This window comes from Oryctolagus cuniculus, chromosome 7 (genome assembly GCF_964237555.1).
Source record: "Oryctolagus cuniculus chromosome 7, mOryCun1.1, whole genome shotgun sequence".
Taxonomy (NCBI): domain Eukaryota; kingdom Metazoa; phylum Chordata; class Mammalia; order Lagomorpha; family Leporidae; genus Oryctolagus; species Oryctolagus cuniculus.
The window spans coordinates 127,303,292-127,318,098 of record NC_091438.1 but is presented as its reverse complement, the minus strand read 5'-3'; positions in this window follow the sequence as shown (position 1 = coordinate 127,318,098).

The following is a 14,807-nucleotide window of genomic DNA, read 5'->3' as shown; positions in this document are numbered from 1 at the left end:
AAAACTTTGTCACTTCAAGAGTATCAGGTCAGTCAGTGATCATCTCATGGTTTCAAGACAGTGCTGGGTCTCAGCTTGAGTTCTCTCCCTGCAGCCTTGGTCATTGCCTAGGTTAGGAATATGAAGAGCTCAAAAAATATATTCATATTGCCATCAAAATGGTTGCAACTGCAGGATATCATGTTGAATGAAATAAGCAAGACAAAGAAATATACTGCATTTCTTCTTATACATGGGAGCTAAAATGTTTTTAAAGAATCAAAAAACACGCTGGCGCCGCGACTCACTAGGCTAATCCTCCGCCTTGCGGCGCCGGCACACTGGGTTCTAGTCCCGGTTGGGGCGCCGGATTCTGTCCCGGTTGCCCCTCTTCCAGGCCAGCTCTCTGCTGTGGCCAGGGAGTGCAGTGGAGGATGGCCCAAGTGCTTGGGCCCTGCACCCCATGGGAGACCAGGAGAAGCATCTGGCTCCTACCTTCGGATCAGCGCGCTGCGCCTGCCGCGGCATCCATTGGAGGGTGAACCAATGGTAAAGGAAGACCTTTCTGTCTCTCTCTCTCTCACTGTCCACTCTGCCTGTCAAAAAAAAAAAAAAAAAAAAAAGAATCAAAAAACAGAAACAAAAACAGAACAAATGCCTATACCTATCAGTTTTGCTGCAAATACAGTGCGTTGTCAAAACTTTGTTTTAAATCTTTGTCAAACAAATTGTAAAGATTTATATACTACTATAATTTTAATGATTTTGTGACTGTAAATTTATGAGTAAAGGAGAACATGTTTGATTACTGTTTATAGCCCTTTCCGATTTTCTGCTGAACTATGATCTTTTTACTTTTTTTTTTTAAAGATTAATTTTTATTTGAAAGAGAGAGAGAGATATCTTCCATCTGCTGGTTCACTCTTTTTGACAGGCAGAGTGGACAGTGAGAGAGAGAGACAGAGAGAAAGGTCTTCCTTTGCCGTTGGTTCACCCTCCAATGGCCGCCGCGGCCAGTGCGCTGCGGCCGGCGCACCGCGCTGATCCGATGGCAGGAGCCAGGAGCCAGGTGCTTTTCCTGGTCTCCCATGGGGTGCAGGGCCCAAGCACCTGGGCCATCCTCCACTGCACTCCCTGGCCACAGCAGAGAGCTGGCCTGGAAGAGGGGCAACCGGGACAGAATCCGGCGCCCCAACCGGGACTAGAACCCGGTGTGCCGGCGCCACTAGGCGGAGGATTAGCCTAGTGAGCCGTGGCGCCGGCCTTGATCTTTTTACTTTTAAAGATTTATTTATTTCAAAGGCCTTGTTAGAGAGAGAGAGAGAGACAGAGGGAGAGAGAGAGAAACTGCCCTCTGCTGCTTTACACCCCAAGTAGCCACATGGCCAGAGATGGGCCAGGCCAAAGCCAGGAGCTTGGAACTCCATCTGGGTGGCACATGGCACATGGTGACAGGGGCCCAAACACTTGTGCCATCTCCTGCTTTCTGAGGCATATTAGCAGGGAGCTGGATTGGAAGTGAAGCAGCCAGGACTGAACTGGTGCCCATATGGGATGCCGACCTCATAGGCAGCAGCTTAACCTGTTGTACCACAATACTGGCACCTGTCTTTACTTTTTATTCACTGAAATTTTGATTTAGTGGAGCATTAATCTTTTGAGTATAATGTAAACTGAAAATATGTTATCTCAAAAGGAAAAAATACATATTAAGAAATCCTAGCTTGCAAAATCATGAAAGGTGGGGACACAATTTTTTTTTCTCTCTGACACTGTAGTTAATGTGTATATAATGTATAGAGGCAGTAGAATTGGGGTCAAAGCTGGTTACTCTGCACCTCTGTTACGTAGAGTCCCACCAGAGGGCCACTGATTAGAAGGTTTTGAAGGATTTTTGGTAAATACCCAAACTGGCTCTAACAAAACTCAGTTTCCCAATTGAATTACTGTTCCTCCTTCTTAAAAAAAAAAAAAGGATATATTTATTTATTTATTTATTTATTTCAAAGACAGTTAGAGAGGTCTTCCATCCTCTGGTACAATCTCCAAATGGTTGCAATGGCCGGGTCTGAGTCAGGCCAAAGGCAGAAGCCTGGAATTTCATCCAGGTCTCCCATGTATGTGGCAGAGGCCTAAGTACTTGGGCTACCTTCTGCTGCTTTTCCAGGCACATTAGCAGAGAGCCAGTTGGAAGTAGAGCAGCTGGGACTCAAACCAGCGTTTATATGGGTTGCTGGCATCCCCGTGCCAGCCCTATTGCTCTTCATTTAACAAATATTCCATGGGTACTTATGAATCAGGCACAGTGCTAGACCCAGGGGATATAGCTGTTATTAAGACATAGTTCCCTATAGTCTTCTTGGAGATACAGAATTTAAGTAATGGCATAATTGGTTTAATTATAGTTAGAAGTGCAGAGCAAGAGGCCATTTATTTAATCAGCTGAGATCTGAATGAATAAGGATTCCTTAGTTAAAGGTGATGAAATGGGGACAGCATTCCACGCTAATTGGACAGCTTGGGGAAAAGCCTAGAAACTGGACGAAGCTGTTAGAAAAGCCTGAATTTTTTTTTTTTTTTTTTTTTTTTTTGACAGGCAGAGTGGACAGTGAGAGAGAGAGACAGAGAGAAAGGTCTTCCTTTGCCGTTGGTTCACCCTCCAATGGCCGCCGCGGCCGGCGCGCTGCGGCCGGCGCACCGCGCTGATCCGATGGCAGGAGCCAGGAGCCAGGTGCTTTTCCTGGTCTCCCATGGGGTGCAGGGCCCAAGCACCTGGGCCATCCTCCACTGCACTCCCTGGCCACAGCAGAGAGCTGGCCTGGAAGAGGGGCAACCGGGACAGAATCCGGCGCCCCGACCGGGACTAGAACCCGGTGTGCCGGCGCCGCTAGGCGGAGGATTAGCCTAGTGAGCCGCGGCGCCGGCCTGAAAAGCCTGAAATTTTGTGTGACAGAAACTAAAAGTCAGTGGAGGAAGGAGCATGGGGGAAATGGTGGGAAATGATGCTTAATTGTTAGGGGTCTGCTGATCTAGGACCTAGGACACTTAAGTTTTTGGTTTTTTTAAGATGTCTTTATTTGAAAGGCAGAGTTACCGAGAGAAACAGAAAGACAGAGAAAGACCTTCGGGGCTGGTGCTGTGGCATAGAGGGTAAAGTCACCGCCTGCCACATCAGCATTCCATATGGGTGCGGGTTCGAGTCCCGGCTGCTCCACTTCTGATCCAGCTTTCTGCTCTGGCCTGGGAAAGCAGTAGAAGATGGCCCAAGGACTTGGGCCCCTGCATCCACGTGTCCTGATCCACGTGACCTTCCAGGGAGACCTGGAAGAAGCTCCTGGCTCCTGGCTTCGGATCTGCACAGCTCCAGCTGTTGCGGCCATCTAGGGAGTGAACAAGCAGATGGAAGATCTCTCTGTCTATCCCTCTCTCTCTGTAACTCTGCCTTTCAAATAAATAAATAAATAAATCTAAAAAACAAAAAAAGAGAGAGAAAGACCTTATCTTTTAGACATAGGAATCTTGAAACCACTAGGTCAAGAAGAATTAAAAAAAGAAAAAAAAGAGAGAGAAAAAAAAAACACTCCAGTAGGTCAAATGTCCACCCCAGGAGTTTTAATGCAAATAATTGTGCAGCCTTGGCTTAGTCTCTATCCTCAGTGACTCAATTTGTCGTACTATGGAGTTAATGTTACACTTTTCTCATATTCATGCACAACTCTCAGAGATGCTGTTCAGAGGGTGAGATTAATAGATTTATTTATTTGAAAGGCAAAGTTACAGAAAGAGAGATAGAGCTGGAGCTGGGCTGATCCAAAGCCAGATGCTGGGAGTCTCCTCTGGGTCTCCCATGTGGGTGCAGGGGCCCAAGCACCTGGGCCATCCTCCGCCGTTTTCACAAGTGCATTAGCAGGGAGATGGATCAGAAGTGGAGCAGTTGGGACTTGAACTGGCACCCATATGGGATGCCTGCACCACAGGTGGCAACTTTTTCCATTATGTCACAGCACCACCCCCAGTATGAGATTATTTTTGGTAAAGTAATAGAAAGGTATATAAAAACACAAAATGCTTTTTTTGTAGAGCCCTGGTTTCTCAACCTTAAAGGCACATAAGCCAGGAACAGGCCTTCTGGGGGACTTTGGGGGAAAGTTGAAGGAAGTTGTGAGGGTCACCAGACCAGGCTTTCTCATCTGACCCTCAGCTACAATGTCAGGGCTGGCCCAGTATGCCATAGCTTTCAGCTGGCCCTTGGGGAACCCTGTAAGCCAGGCTGGGTGGAGATGAGGTTGGGTGGAGTGATGGTCAGAGTTGCTGGTGAGCCCTGGACATGTGGCCCTGGTCAGGGACTTCACATGGAGGCCTCCTTTTGTCAGTCCTACCTGTGCCCAGGTGCTGAGTGGTCAGGGGAAATTGAGGGAGAACATGGGTTGGGGCAGGTGGGAGTGGACCAGCAGGCAAAGGAGTTGGCAGCTGGCAGCTGACTCCAAGGACATCCACACTACACAGTGCCTTCCAGTTCAGCTCTACCTGGCCTCACAAAAGTCTGTTTCAATTACTTTTTTTTTTTTTTTTTTTGACAGGCAGAGTGGACAGTGAGAGAGAGAGACAGAGAGAAAGGTCTTCCTTTTTGCCATTGGTTCACCCTCCAATGGCTGCCACGGCTGGCGCACCACGCTGATCCGATGGCAGGAGCCAGGTACTTATCCTGGTCTCCCATGGGGTGCAGGGCCCAAGCACTTGGGCCATCCTCCACTGCACTCCCTGGCCACAGCAGAGAGCTGGCCTGGAAGACGGGCAACCGGGACAGAATCCGGAGCCCGGACCGGGACTAGAACCCGGTGTGCCAGCGCCGCAAGGTGGAGGATTAGCCTAGTGAGCTGCGGCGCCGGCCGTTCAATTACTTTTTATTTGAGAGACAAACACAGACAAATAGGTCCCACCGGCTGCATCACTCTTCAAATGCAGTGGATGTTGGAAGCAAGGAACTCAATCCAAGTCTCCCATGTGGGAGGCAGGGACCCAACCACTTGAGCCATCACCTGCTGCTTCTCACAGTCTGCAAGCTGCAACTGGGAGCCAGGGCCAGGACTTGAATCCATGTACTCCAGCCCTGGTATGTTGATATGAGATGCAGGCATCCTAACCAGTGGTTTAATCACTAGGCCAAATGCTCATCCCTATTTAGTATATATATTTTTCATTTTATTTTAAATTAAATCTTGCATCCACTGATTTACTCTAAAATGCCTGCAACCACCAGGGCTGGGTATGCTAAAGCCAGGAGACAGGAACTTGATCTAGGTCTTCCATGTGGGGGTCAGGTACTTGAGCCATCATCATCTGCCTTCCACAGTGTGTATTAGCAGGAAGCTGGCCAGAAACAGCCAGCACTTCTACCAGGCAATATGAGATATAGGCATCCCAAGCAGTGTGCCTTAACTGTGTCTTAACAGCTGTGCTAAATACCTGAACCTATTTAATAACTTTTAAGTCACATTTCATCTTCCCTATATACAGAATGTACCCCAATCAAAGAGTTGCTAATTTCTCAAAGGAGTACAGAATCAAGCATCTTCCTTCCTTCCTTCCTTCCTTCCTTCCTTCCTTCCTCCCTCCCTCCCTCCCTCCCTCTCTCTTTCTTTCTTTTGACAGGCAGAGTGGACAGTGAGAGAGAGAGACAGAAAGGTCTTCCTTTGCCGTTGGTTTACCTTCCAATGGCTGCCGCGGCTGGCGCGCTGTGGCTGGCGCACTGCACTGATCCGATGGCAGGAGCCAGGTGCTTATCCTGGTCTCCCATGGGGTGCAGGGCCCAAGCACTTGGGCCATCCTCCACTGCACTCCCTGGCCACAGCAGAGAGCTGGCCTGGAAGAGGGGCAACCGGGACAGAATCCGGCACCCAACCGGGACTAGAACCCGGTGTGCCGGCGCCGCAATGCGGAGGATTAGCCTAGTGAGCTGCGGTGCCGGCCTCTCTCTCTCTCTTTCTTTCCTTTCTTTCTTTCTCTCTCTCTCTCTTTCTCTTTCTGTTTCTCTCTTTCTTTCTTAGATTTGTTTATTTATTTGAGAGGCAGTTACAGAGAGGGGATTCACTCCCCAAATGGCCACAACGGCTGGAGCTGGGCTGATCTGAAGCCAGGAGCCAGGAGCTTCCTGTGGGTCTCCCATGTGGCTGCAGGGGCCCAAGCACCCAGGCTATCTTCCACTGTTTTCCCAGACCACTAGTAGAGAGATGGATTGGAAGAGGAGCAGCCGGGACATGCCCATATGGGATTTCAGGGCCACAGGTGCCAGCCTACACATATTTCTTTAATTAATGGTGTATCCCTTTCTAATTGGCATTACAGATGAATAGGCTGTATTGATAAACCTGCAAACATCACCTTGAACTATGACTGTGAGATCAACAGACATTCTTTTCTGCCACAACAGAAATGAGATGATCTGTGGATTAACAGAAATTCAGGACGTGACTGTATCAAAGTCCCACTTTGGTATTCCAGAGACATTTGTAATGGCCTCTTCTGCAAGCTTGTGTCTGGCCGCACAGGGGACATTTCCAGACAACACTGCTCTGTGGCCAAAGCGTGTACCTGACCAGAGGAAGATGAGGAGGCCTGGTGAACCCATGTCTCATGTACTTTGATGTATTTGATGAGCCCCGAAAGACAAAGGACTATTTTTCTCCATTACCAAAGGAAAAAATCCAGAGAGTGACAGTGAGGGGCAGGGCAGAGGACTTTCTGATAAGTAGCAGCAAGGTACGATAAATAGGCAGCAGGGCAGGGATCGCTGAGAATCCTAGCTGGTACTAGCAGAGCAGTCTCCCAACACCGACTCGTTCAGAACACTAGTCCTGAAGTTCTTTGTCTTCAGTCTGCATGTACTTGTCTTATACTTCCTCACTGTTCTCTTTTTCCTTATACCCATGCAAGGTTGTATAGAACACTCAGGACAAAATTAAATAGTAACGGGGTCGGCACCGTGGCTCACTTGGTTAATCCTCCACCTGTGGCACTGGCATCCCATATGGGCGCCGGGTTCTAGTCCGGGTTGCTCCTCTTCCAGTCCAGCTCTCTGCTGTGGCCCAGGAGGGTAGTGGAGGATGGCCCAAGTATTTGGGCTCCTGTACCCACATGGGAGACCAGGGAGAAGCACCTGGCTCCTGGTTTCAGATTGGTGCAGCGCCGGCCATGGAGGCCATTTGGGGAGTGAACCAACAGAAGGAAAACCTTTCTCTCTGTCTCTTTCTCTCTCTCACTGTCTATGACTCTACTTGTCAAATAAAAAAAATAATAACAATCAATAATAATCTTACTTTTGGTATAAAGCTTTTACAGACAAAGAAAGCATACCAATTTGTAGATTTTTTAATTCCAGTTTTTATTATAGGTAGACATTGTTTCTTTCTTTCTTTTTTTTTTTTTTTTTTTTTTTTTTGACAGGCAGGGTGGATAGTGAGAGAGAGAGAGACAGAGAGAAAGGTCTTCCTTTGCTGTTGGTTCACCCTCCAATGGCTGCCACGGCTGGCGTGCTGCGGCCGGCATACCGCGCTGATCCGAAGGTAGGAGCCAGGTGCTTCTCCTGGTCTCCCATGGGGTGCAGGGCCCAAGCACTTGGGCCATGCTCCACTGCCTTCCCGGGCCACAGCAGAGAGCTGGCCTGGAAGAGGGGCAACCGGGAAAGAATCCGGCACCCCGACCGGGACTAGAACCCAGTGTGCTGGCGCTGCTAGGTGGAGGATTAGCCTATTGAGCCGCGGCGCCGGCCCATTGTTTCTACATTGATGATCCTGTGATTTTTCTCCTTTTAACCTGTATTGTAGTAGATTATATTGATAAGTTTTCTAATGTTGAATTATCCTTGAAAGTCAGAGTTAAACAGAGAGAGGAGAGGCAGAAAAAGAGAGGTCTTCCATCCAATGGTTCACTCCCCCGATGGCCGTAATGGCTGGAGCTGCGCCGATCCGAAGCCAGGAGCCAGGAGCCAGGAGCTTCTTCTGGGTCTCCCACGCAGGTGCAGGGGCCCCAGGGACTTGGGCCATTTTCCACTGCTTTCCCAGGCCTTAGCAGAGAGTGGGATCGGAAGTGGAGTAGCCAGGACTTGAACCGGCGCCCATATGGGATGCCGGCACTGCAGGCGGCAGCTTTACCCGCTATGCCATAGTGCCAGACCCCTTGTAAGTCTTACAATGTAACATTATCTGTTTACCTGTCCAACATACCCACCTTCCCAAGATCCCCTGGGTCTCCTCCAGGACCAAGAAGGGGGAAGATACCATGATTATATGGGCATTAAATTACACGTGAGGGTTGCCATAAAATTCCCAGATGGCTTCAGGCATGTGAAGGCACCACTCCCTACCTCATAAAAGTGCTGAGAACAGGGAGGCTCTATTTTTTGCCACAGACCACTGTTCAGGTGCTATTCAGACTTTTCCTCTCTCTTTAGGCAACCCTTTCGCCCACTCGTACTGGGTTTTTCTCCACGTAGGGCAGCCCCAACTCATGAGTGTCATGTGTTTTTTCTGTCACTGTTAGAAAAATCCTGTATGTGCATTTGTGCATGCTACTATGTCTCCACTTAGAATTCTTATCTCTATGAAAGGCAAGAACCTGGATTTAAAATTAAGATTCTTAGGGCCAGCACTGTGGTGTAGAAGGTTAAGCCTCCACCTACAGTGCTGGCATTCCACTTCTGATCCAGCTCCCTGCTAATGTACCTGGGATAGCAGTGGAAGACAAGTGCTTGGGCCCCTGTGCCCACATAGGAGACCTGGATGAAGCTCCTGGCTCCTGGCTTTGGTCTGGCCCAGCCCTGGCTGTTGCGGCCATTTGGGGAATGATCCCACAGATGGAAGATTTCTCTTGTCTCTCCCCCTGTGTCTCTATAGTTCTGGCTTTCAAATAAATAAAATAAATCTTTAGAAAAAAATTAAGATTCTCATGCATACATCACTTTCACACACCCCCCCCCCCAGCTGCTTTCGAACAGGTGTGCCTGTGTCCAGTTTTTGCACTTTTACTGGTCACTTCCTTCCCTACTGTTAGAATGACCTTTCTCTGATCACTGCATCATCCCTCTTAGAATGTCTCCCTGTTTCCCTCAGGGTAAACGCTAAGCTTTTTGCCTTGGCACACAGGGCGTGACCTACCTCTTAGACCTTACACTTTCCCTATGGGGCCATGATCCAGAGTTATCCCAAGCCACCTGCCATGCCCTAAAAACCACCGTCTTCGTGGGGCTCTGAACCTTCAGCATGGTGTCTCAGCCAAGCATGCTCTGCTCCATCATCTGGAAAATGACCTCAAGTCTCTATCTATGAGGATGCTTCCAGCTACAAATATCAGAGAAGTCTGAGTCAAAGACTTAACCAGGCCAGCGCCACGGCTCAATAGGCTAATCCTCCACCTAGCGGCGCCAGTACACAGGGGTTCTAGTCCCGGTCGGGGCTCCGGATTCTGTCCTGGTTGCCCCTCTTCCAGGCCAGCTCTCTGCTGTGGCCAGGGAGTGCAGTGGAGGATGGCCCAAGTGCTTGGGCCCTGCACCCGCATGGGAGACCAGGAGAAGCACCTGGCTCCTGCCTTTGGATCAGCGCGGTGCGCCAGCCGCAGCGTGCCGGCCACGGCAGCCGTTGGAGGGTGAACCAACGGCAAAAGGAAGACCTTTCTCTCTCTCTCTCTCTCTCTCACTGTCCACTCTGCCTGTCACACACACACACACACACACAAAAAAAAAAGACTTAACCAGAAAACGAAATTGTATTATCTTACATAAGTTCAAGGAAAAGTTCCAGTCATGGTGTAGCAAAATTTGGATCTCTCTAGTCTGACATTCTCCTCAGTCTCCTTCTGTACTCTGTACTGTTTTCATCAAGTTAAAACCAAGTATCTACAGCACTCACAGGGTCACTGGACTTGACCATTGATATAAGCATACATGTTACTAGACCAACATATATCCAACTTGAGGCATTCCTCTTGCAGTTTATGCAGTAACAATGAATGATCTCAGAGACATGCAAAAAAATTCACATTTTGTATACCATTCTAATTTCACTTTTTTCTCCCATTGCTTTTTCAGAATTTCATGTGATTTACTTCCTCTTACCCTTCTTCTGGAAGTATTTGAGATTATTTTCACTCCTTTTTGTATTTTAGGGTTTTTAGAAATTCTCCCGGGCTGGCGCCGCAGCTCACTAGGCTAATCCTCTGCCTTGCGGCGCCGGCACACCGGGTTCTAGTCCCGGTTGGGTGCCGGATTCTGTCCTGGCTGCCCCTCTTCCAGGCCAGCTCTCTGCTTTGGCCAGGGAGTGCAGTGGAGGCTGGCCCAGGTACTTGGGCCCTGCACCCCATGGGAGACCAGGATAAGCACCTGGCTCCTGCCATCAGATCAGTGTGGTGCGCTGGCCGCAGCGCGCCGGCTGCGGTGGCCATTGGAGGGTGAACCAATGGCAAAAGGAAGATCTTTCTGTCTGTCTCTCTCTCTCACTGTCTACTCTGCCTGTAAAAAAAAAAAAAAAAAAAAAAAATTCTCCCATAAAGGGAGGAACGGACATCAGACAGTGAAAACACTACATTCCCCTCTCCTCCTTCCTGAACCACCTTTTAGCCTTGAATTCAGACTCCCTTACTTCTCCTCCTGCCTCTCAGGCTACTTCTTGTCTGCCTCCTTTTGGGCTTTTTTGCTTCTCCCATTTGTGTGTGAGGGGGTGTTAAAGTTTGTGATTTTAAAAAAATTTATTTGATGGGCAGTGAGAGAGAGAGAATCTTCCACCCACTGACTCACTCACCAAATTCCCACAGCAATCAGGGTTGGGACACGCCAAACCCAGGAGTCAGGATCCAGGTCTCCCATGTAGGTGGCACAAGCCCAAGTACCTTGGCCATCATCAATTGCCACCCAGAAGCAAGAAGCTGGATAAGAAGGCAGAGTAGCCAGGATTCCCATATGGGAAGCGGGTGTCCAGGTGACTGCTTAAGTCTGTGTCACAACACCTGCCCCACCTCCCACTTCTTAAATATTAGTGTTCTCCTTGGAGCACCAACTTGGCATACAACAACCTATTAAAATTAGTCCTGTGCTGAGAATGAACAGTGAAATCCTTGATTCTTTCTCAGAATTCGATGCTTTCAGGTTGGCATTGTGGCATAACAGGTTAAGCTGCCATCTGTGGCACTGGCACCCCATATAGGCACCAGTTTAAATCCTAGCTGCTCTACTCCCAATCCAGCTCCCTGCTAATGTGCCTGGGAAAGCAGTAGAAGATAGCCCAACTGCTTGAGCACCTGCCACCCATGTGATAGACCAAAATGAAGCTACTGATTCCTGGTTTCAGCCTGGCCCAGCCCTGGCCATTGAAGCCATTTGGGGAGTGAAACACTGGAGGGAAGATCTACCTCTCTGTATCTCCCTCTCTCTGTAAGTCTGCCTTTCATATAAATAAAAAAAGAAAAGAGAAAAAAAAGGGGGGGGGTGTGACACTGTGGCACAGTGGGTTAAAGCCCTAGACTGCAGCACTGGCATCCCATATGGGTGCCGGTTCAAGTCTAGCTGCACCTCTTCTGATCTAGCTCTCGCCTATGGCCTGAGAAAGCAGTGGAAGATGGCCCAAATCCTTGGGCCCTTGCACCCACTTAGGAGACCCAGAGGAAACTCCTGGCTCCTGCCTACACATCAGCTCAGCTCTGGCCGTTGTGGTCATTTGGGGAGCATAATGGAAGACCTCTCTCTCTCTCTCTCTGGCTCCACCTCTCTCTGTAACACTTTCAAATAAATAAAATAATTTTTTAAAAAGAATTCAATGCTTTCATCTTTACAATGTCTGATATTTCCAATCCCATTTAGTCTAGAATATTCTGGCTCTTTGAATCAGTAGTTCTTGTAGGAGAGATAAAACTCCCACTTCATCCTCTTAGGCTGCTGGCTGGGATATATACCTGACATAAGGTATAGCAACAGAAGAAAACCTACACATTTATTCAATATAAGTTTTACGTGGCATGGGAGCCCCAAAAAGGAAACGATGACCCAAAGAAGAGGTTAGAGTCAGTCACCTTATATAAAGAATTGGACAAAGAACAGTACGTTGTGAAATGTATAAGGCAAAGGGGCATGGGCTAGGGTAGTTAACCAGGTAGAGAAGTGACTAGGAAAATAAGGATTAATTTATTTAACTATTTTAAAATACTTATTTAAATATTTAGACCAGGGGTGGGGGAGAGAGAGAGAATCTTCCATTTTCTGGTTTACTCCCCAGATAGCCACAATGGCCTGGGCTGGGTCAAAGCCAGGAGCCTGAAACTCCATCAGAGTCTTCCACGTGGATGGCAGGGGCACAAGCATGTGGGCCATTTTCTGTTGCCTTTACAGGTGCATTAGCAGGGAGCCGGACCAGAAGCAGAGCAGCCAGACTTGGACCGATGCTCCAATCAGGGATGCCAGCAGTACATGATAGCTTAAACTGCTGCCCCATGCTGGCCTCAAAGATTACTTTAATAGAATTTATCTGTACAGATTTTCTTTGGCTTGAATTTCTGGTTCTCAATGATAAGAACATTGATTTCTTTCTGTTATAGGTAGAAAATTTTCTCTTTTTTAATTTAAAAAGTGCCTATATCTATATTTTCATCCACTTGAAAGGAAGAGTCACACAGAGCAAGGGAGAGAGAGGCAGAGAGAGAGAAAGAAAGAGAGAGAGATTATCCATCGACTGTTTCATTCCCCAAATGCCCACAACAGCCAGGGCTGGGCCAAGCTGAAGCCAGGAGCCAGGAACTTCATCCAGGTCTCCCACACAGATGGCAGGCGCCCAAGCACTTGAGCCATCATCTGCTGCCCCCCAATATGCATCAGCAGGAAGCTGAATAGGAAGTGGATGAGCCAAGACTCCAACTGGCATTATGGAATGAGGGTGTTCCAAGCAGCAGCTTAATCCATTGTGGTACAATGCTAGCTCCTTTTAACAGATTTATTTATTTGGGGCTGGCGTGGTGCAGCAGTTTAAAGCCCTGGCCTGAAGCACCGGAATCCCATACGGGCGCCGGTTCTAGTCCCAGCTGCTCCTCTTCCGGTCCAGTTCCCTGCTATGGCCTGGGAAAGCAGAAGAGGATGGCCCAAGTCCTTGGGGCCCTGCACCCACGTGGGAGACCCAGAAGAAGCTCCTGGCTCCTGATTTCGGATAGGACCAGCTCCAGCCGTTGCGGCCATCTAGGGAGTGAACCAGTGGATGGAAGACCTCTCTCTCTCTCTCTGTCTCTATCTCTCTCTGTAACTTTTTTTTTTTTTTGACAGGAAGAGTGGACAGTGAGAGAGAGACAGAGACAGAGAGAAAGGAGAGAAAGGTCTTCTTCCTTTTGCCGTTGGTTCACCCTCCAATGGCCACCGTGTCTTTCAAATAAATAAAATAAATCTTTTTTAAAAATTTATTTATTGGCTGGTGCTGCAGTGCTTGGGCCCTGCACACCATGGGAGACCAGGAGGAAGCACCTGGCTCCTGGCTTCAGATCAGCGCGGCGGCCGTGGCAGCCATTTGGGGGTGAACCAACGGAAGGAAGACCTCTCTCTCTAACTTTGCCTGTCCAAAAAAAAAAAAAAAAAAAAAATATATATATATATATTTGAAAGGCAGTTACAGAGAGAGAGAGAGAGAGAGAGAGAGAATATCTTTCCAGCAACTGGTTTCACGCCACCAAGTAGCTACAACAGCCAGGTCTGGGCCAGGCCAAAGAACTCCATCCTGGTCTCCCACATGAGTAGTGAGTGGTGAAACTGGGCCATCTGCTGCTGCTTTCCTAGGTGCGTTAGCGAGCAGCTGGATAGGAAGTGGAGCTGCTGGGAGTAGAACTGGTGCTCCAATATGGAAAGCTGGCGTCACAAATGGCAGCTTAACCCACCGCACTGGTGCCCCCCCCATTATAAATCAGTTTGATTATTTTTATTTGAAATACAGAGAAACTAAGACATACACAGAGAGTTTCAGTGCCCATAACAGCCAAGGATGGGCCAATCTAAAGCCAGGAGCCAGAAACTCCATCTGAGTCTGCACTTGCATGGCAGGTATCCAAGTACTAGAGTCATCACCTGCTGCCTCCCAGGGTGCACACCAGCAGGAAGCTGGATTTGGAAGTGCACCCAGTACCCGAACGCAGGCACACCAATATGGGATACAGGCATTCCAAGTGGTGTATTTATTTATTTAATTTTTTAAAGAATTATTTATTTGAAAGACAGAGTTCCAGGTCGGCGCCACAGCTCAATAGGCTAATCCTCTGCCTGCGGTGCCGGCACCCCGGGTTGTAGTCCTGATCGGGGCACTGGATTCTGTCCCAGTTGCCCCTCTTCCAGTCCAGCTCTCTGCTGTGGCCCGGGAAGGCAGTGGAGGATGGCCCAAGTCCTTGGGCCCTGCACCCGCATGGGAGACCAGGAGAAGCACCTGGCTCCTGGCTTCGGATCAGCACAGTGCGCCAGCCGCAGCGTGCCGGCAGCAGCATTCCAGCCGCAGTGGCCATTGGAGGGTGAACCAATGGAAAAGGAAGACCTTTCTCTCTGTCTCTCTCTCTCACTGTCCACTCTTCCTGTCAAAAAAAAAAAAAAAAAAAAAGACAGAATTACAGAGAGAGAGAGAGAGGTGTCTTCCATTCCGCTGGTTCTCTCCCCAAATGACCGCAATGGAAAAGCTGAGCTGAGCTGAAGCCAGGAGCTTCTTCCAGGTCTCTCACATGGTGTGCAGGGGCCCAAGGACTTGGGCCATCTTCTACTGCTTTCCCAGACCATAGCAGAGAGCTGGATTGGAAGTGGAGCTACCGGGATTTGAACCGGTGCCCACAAG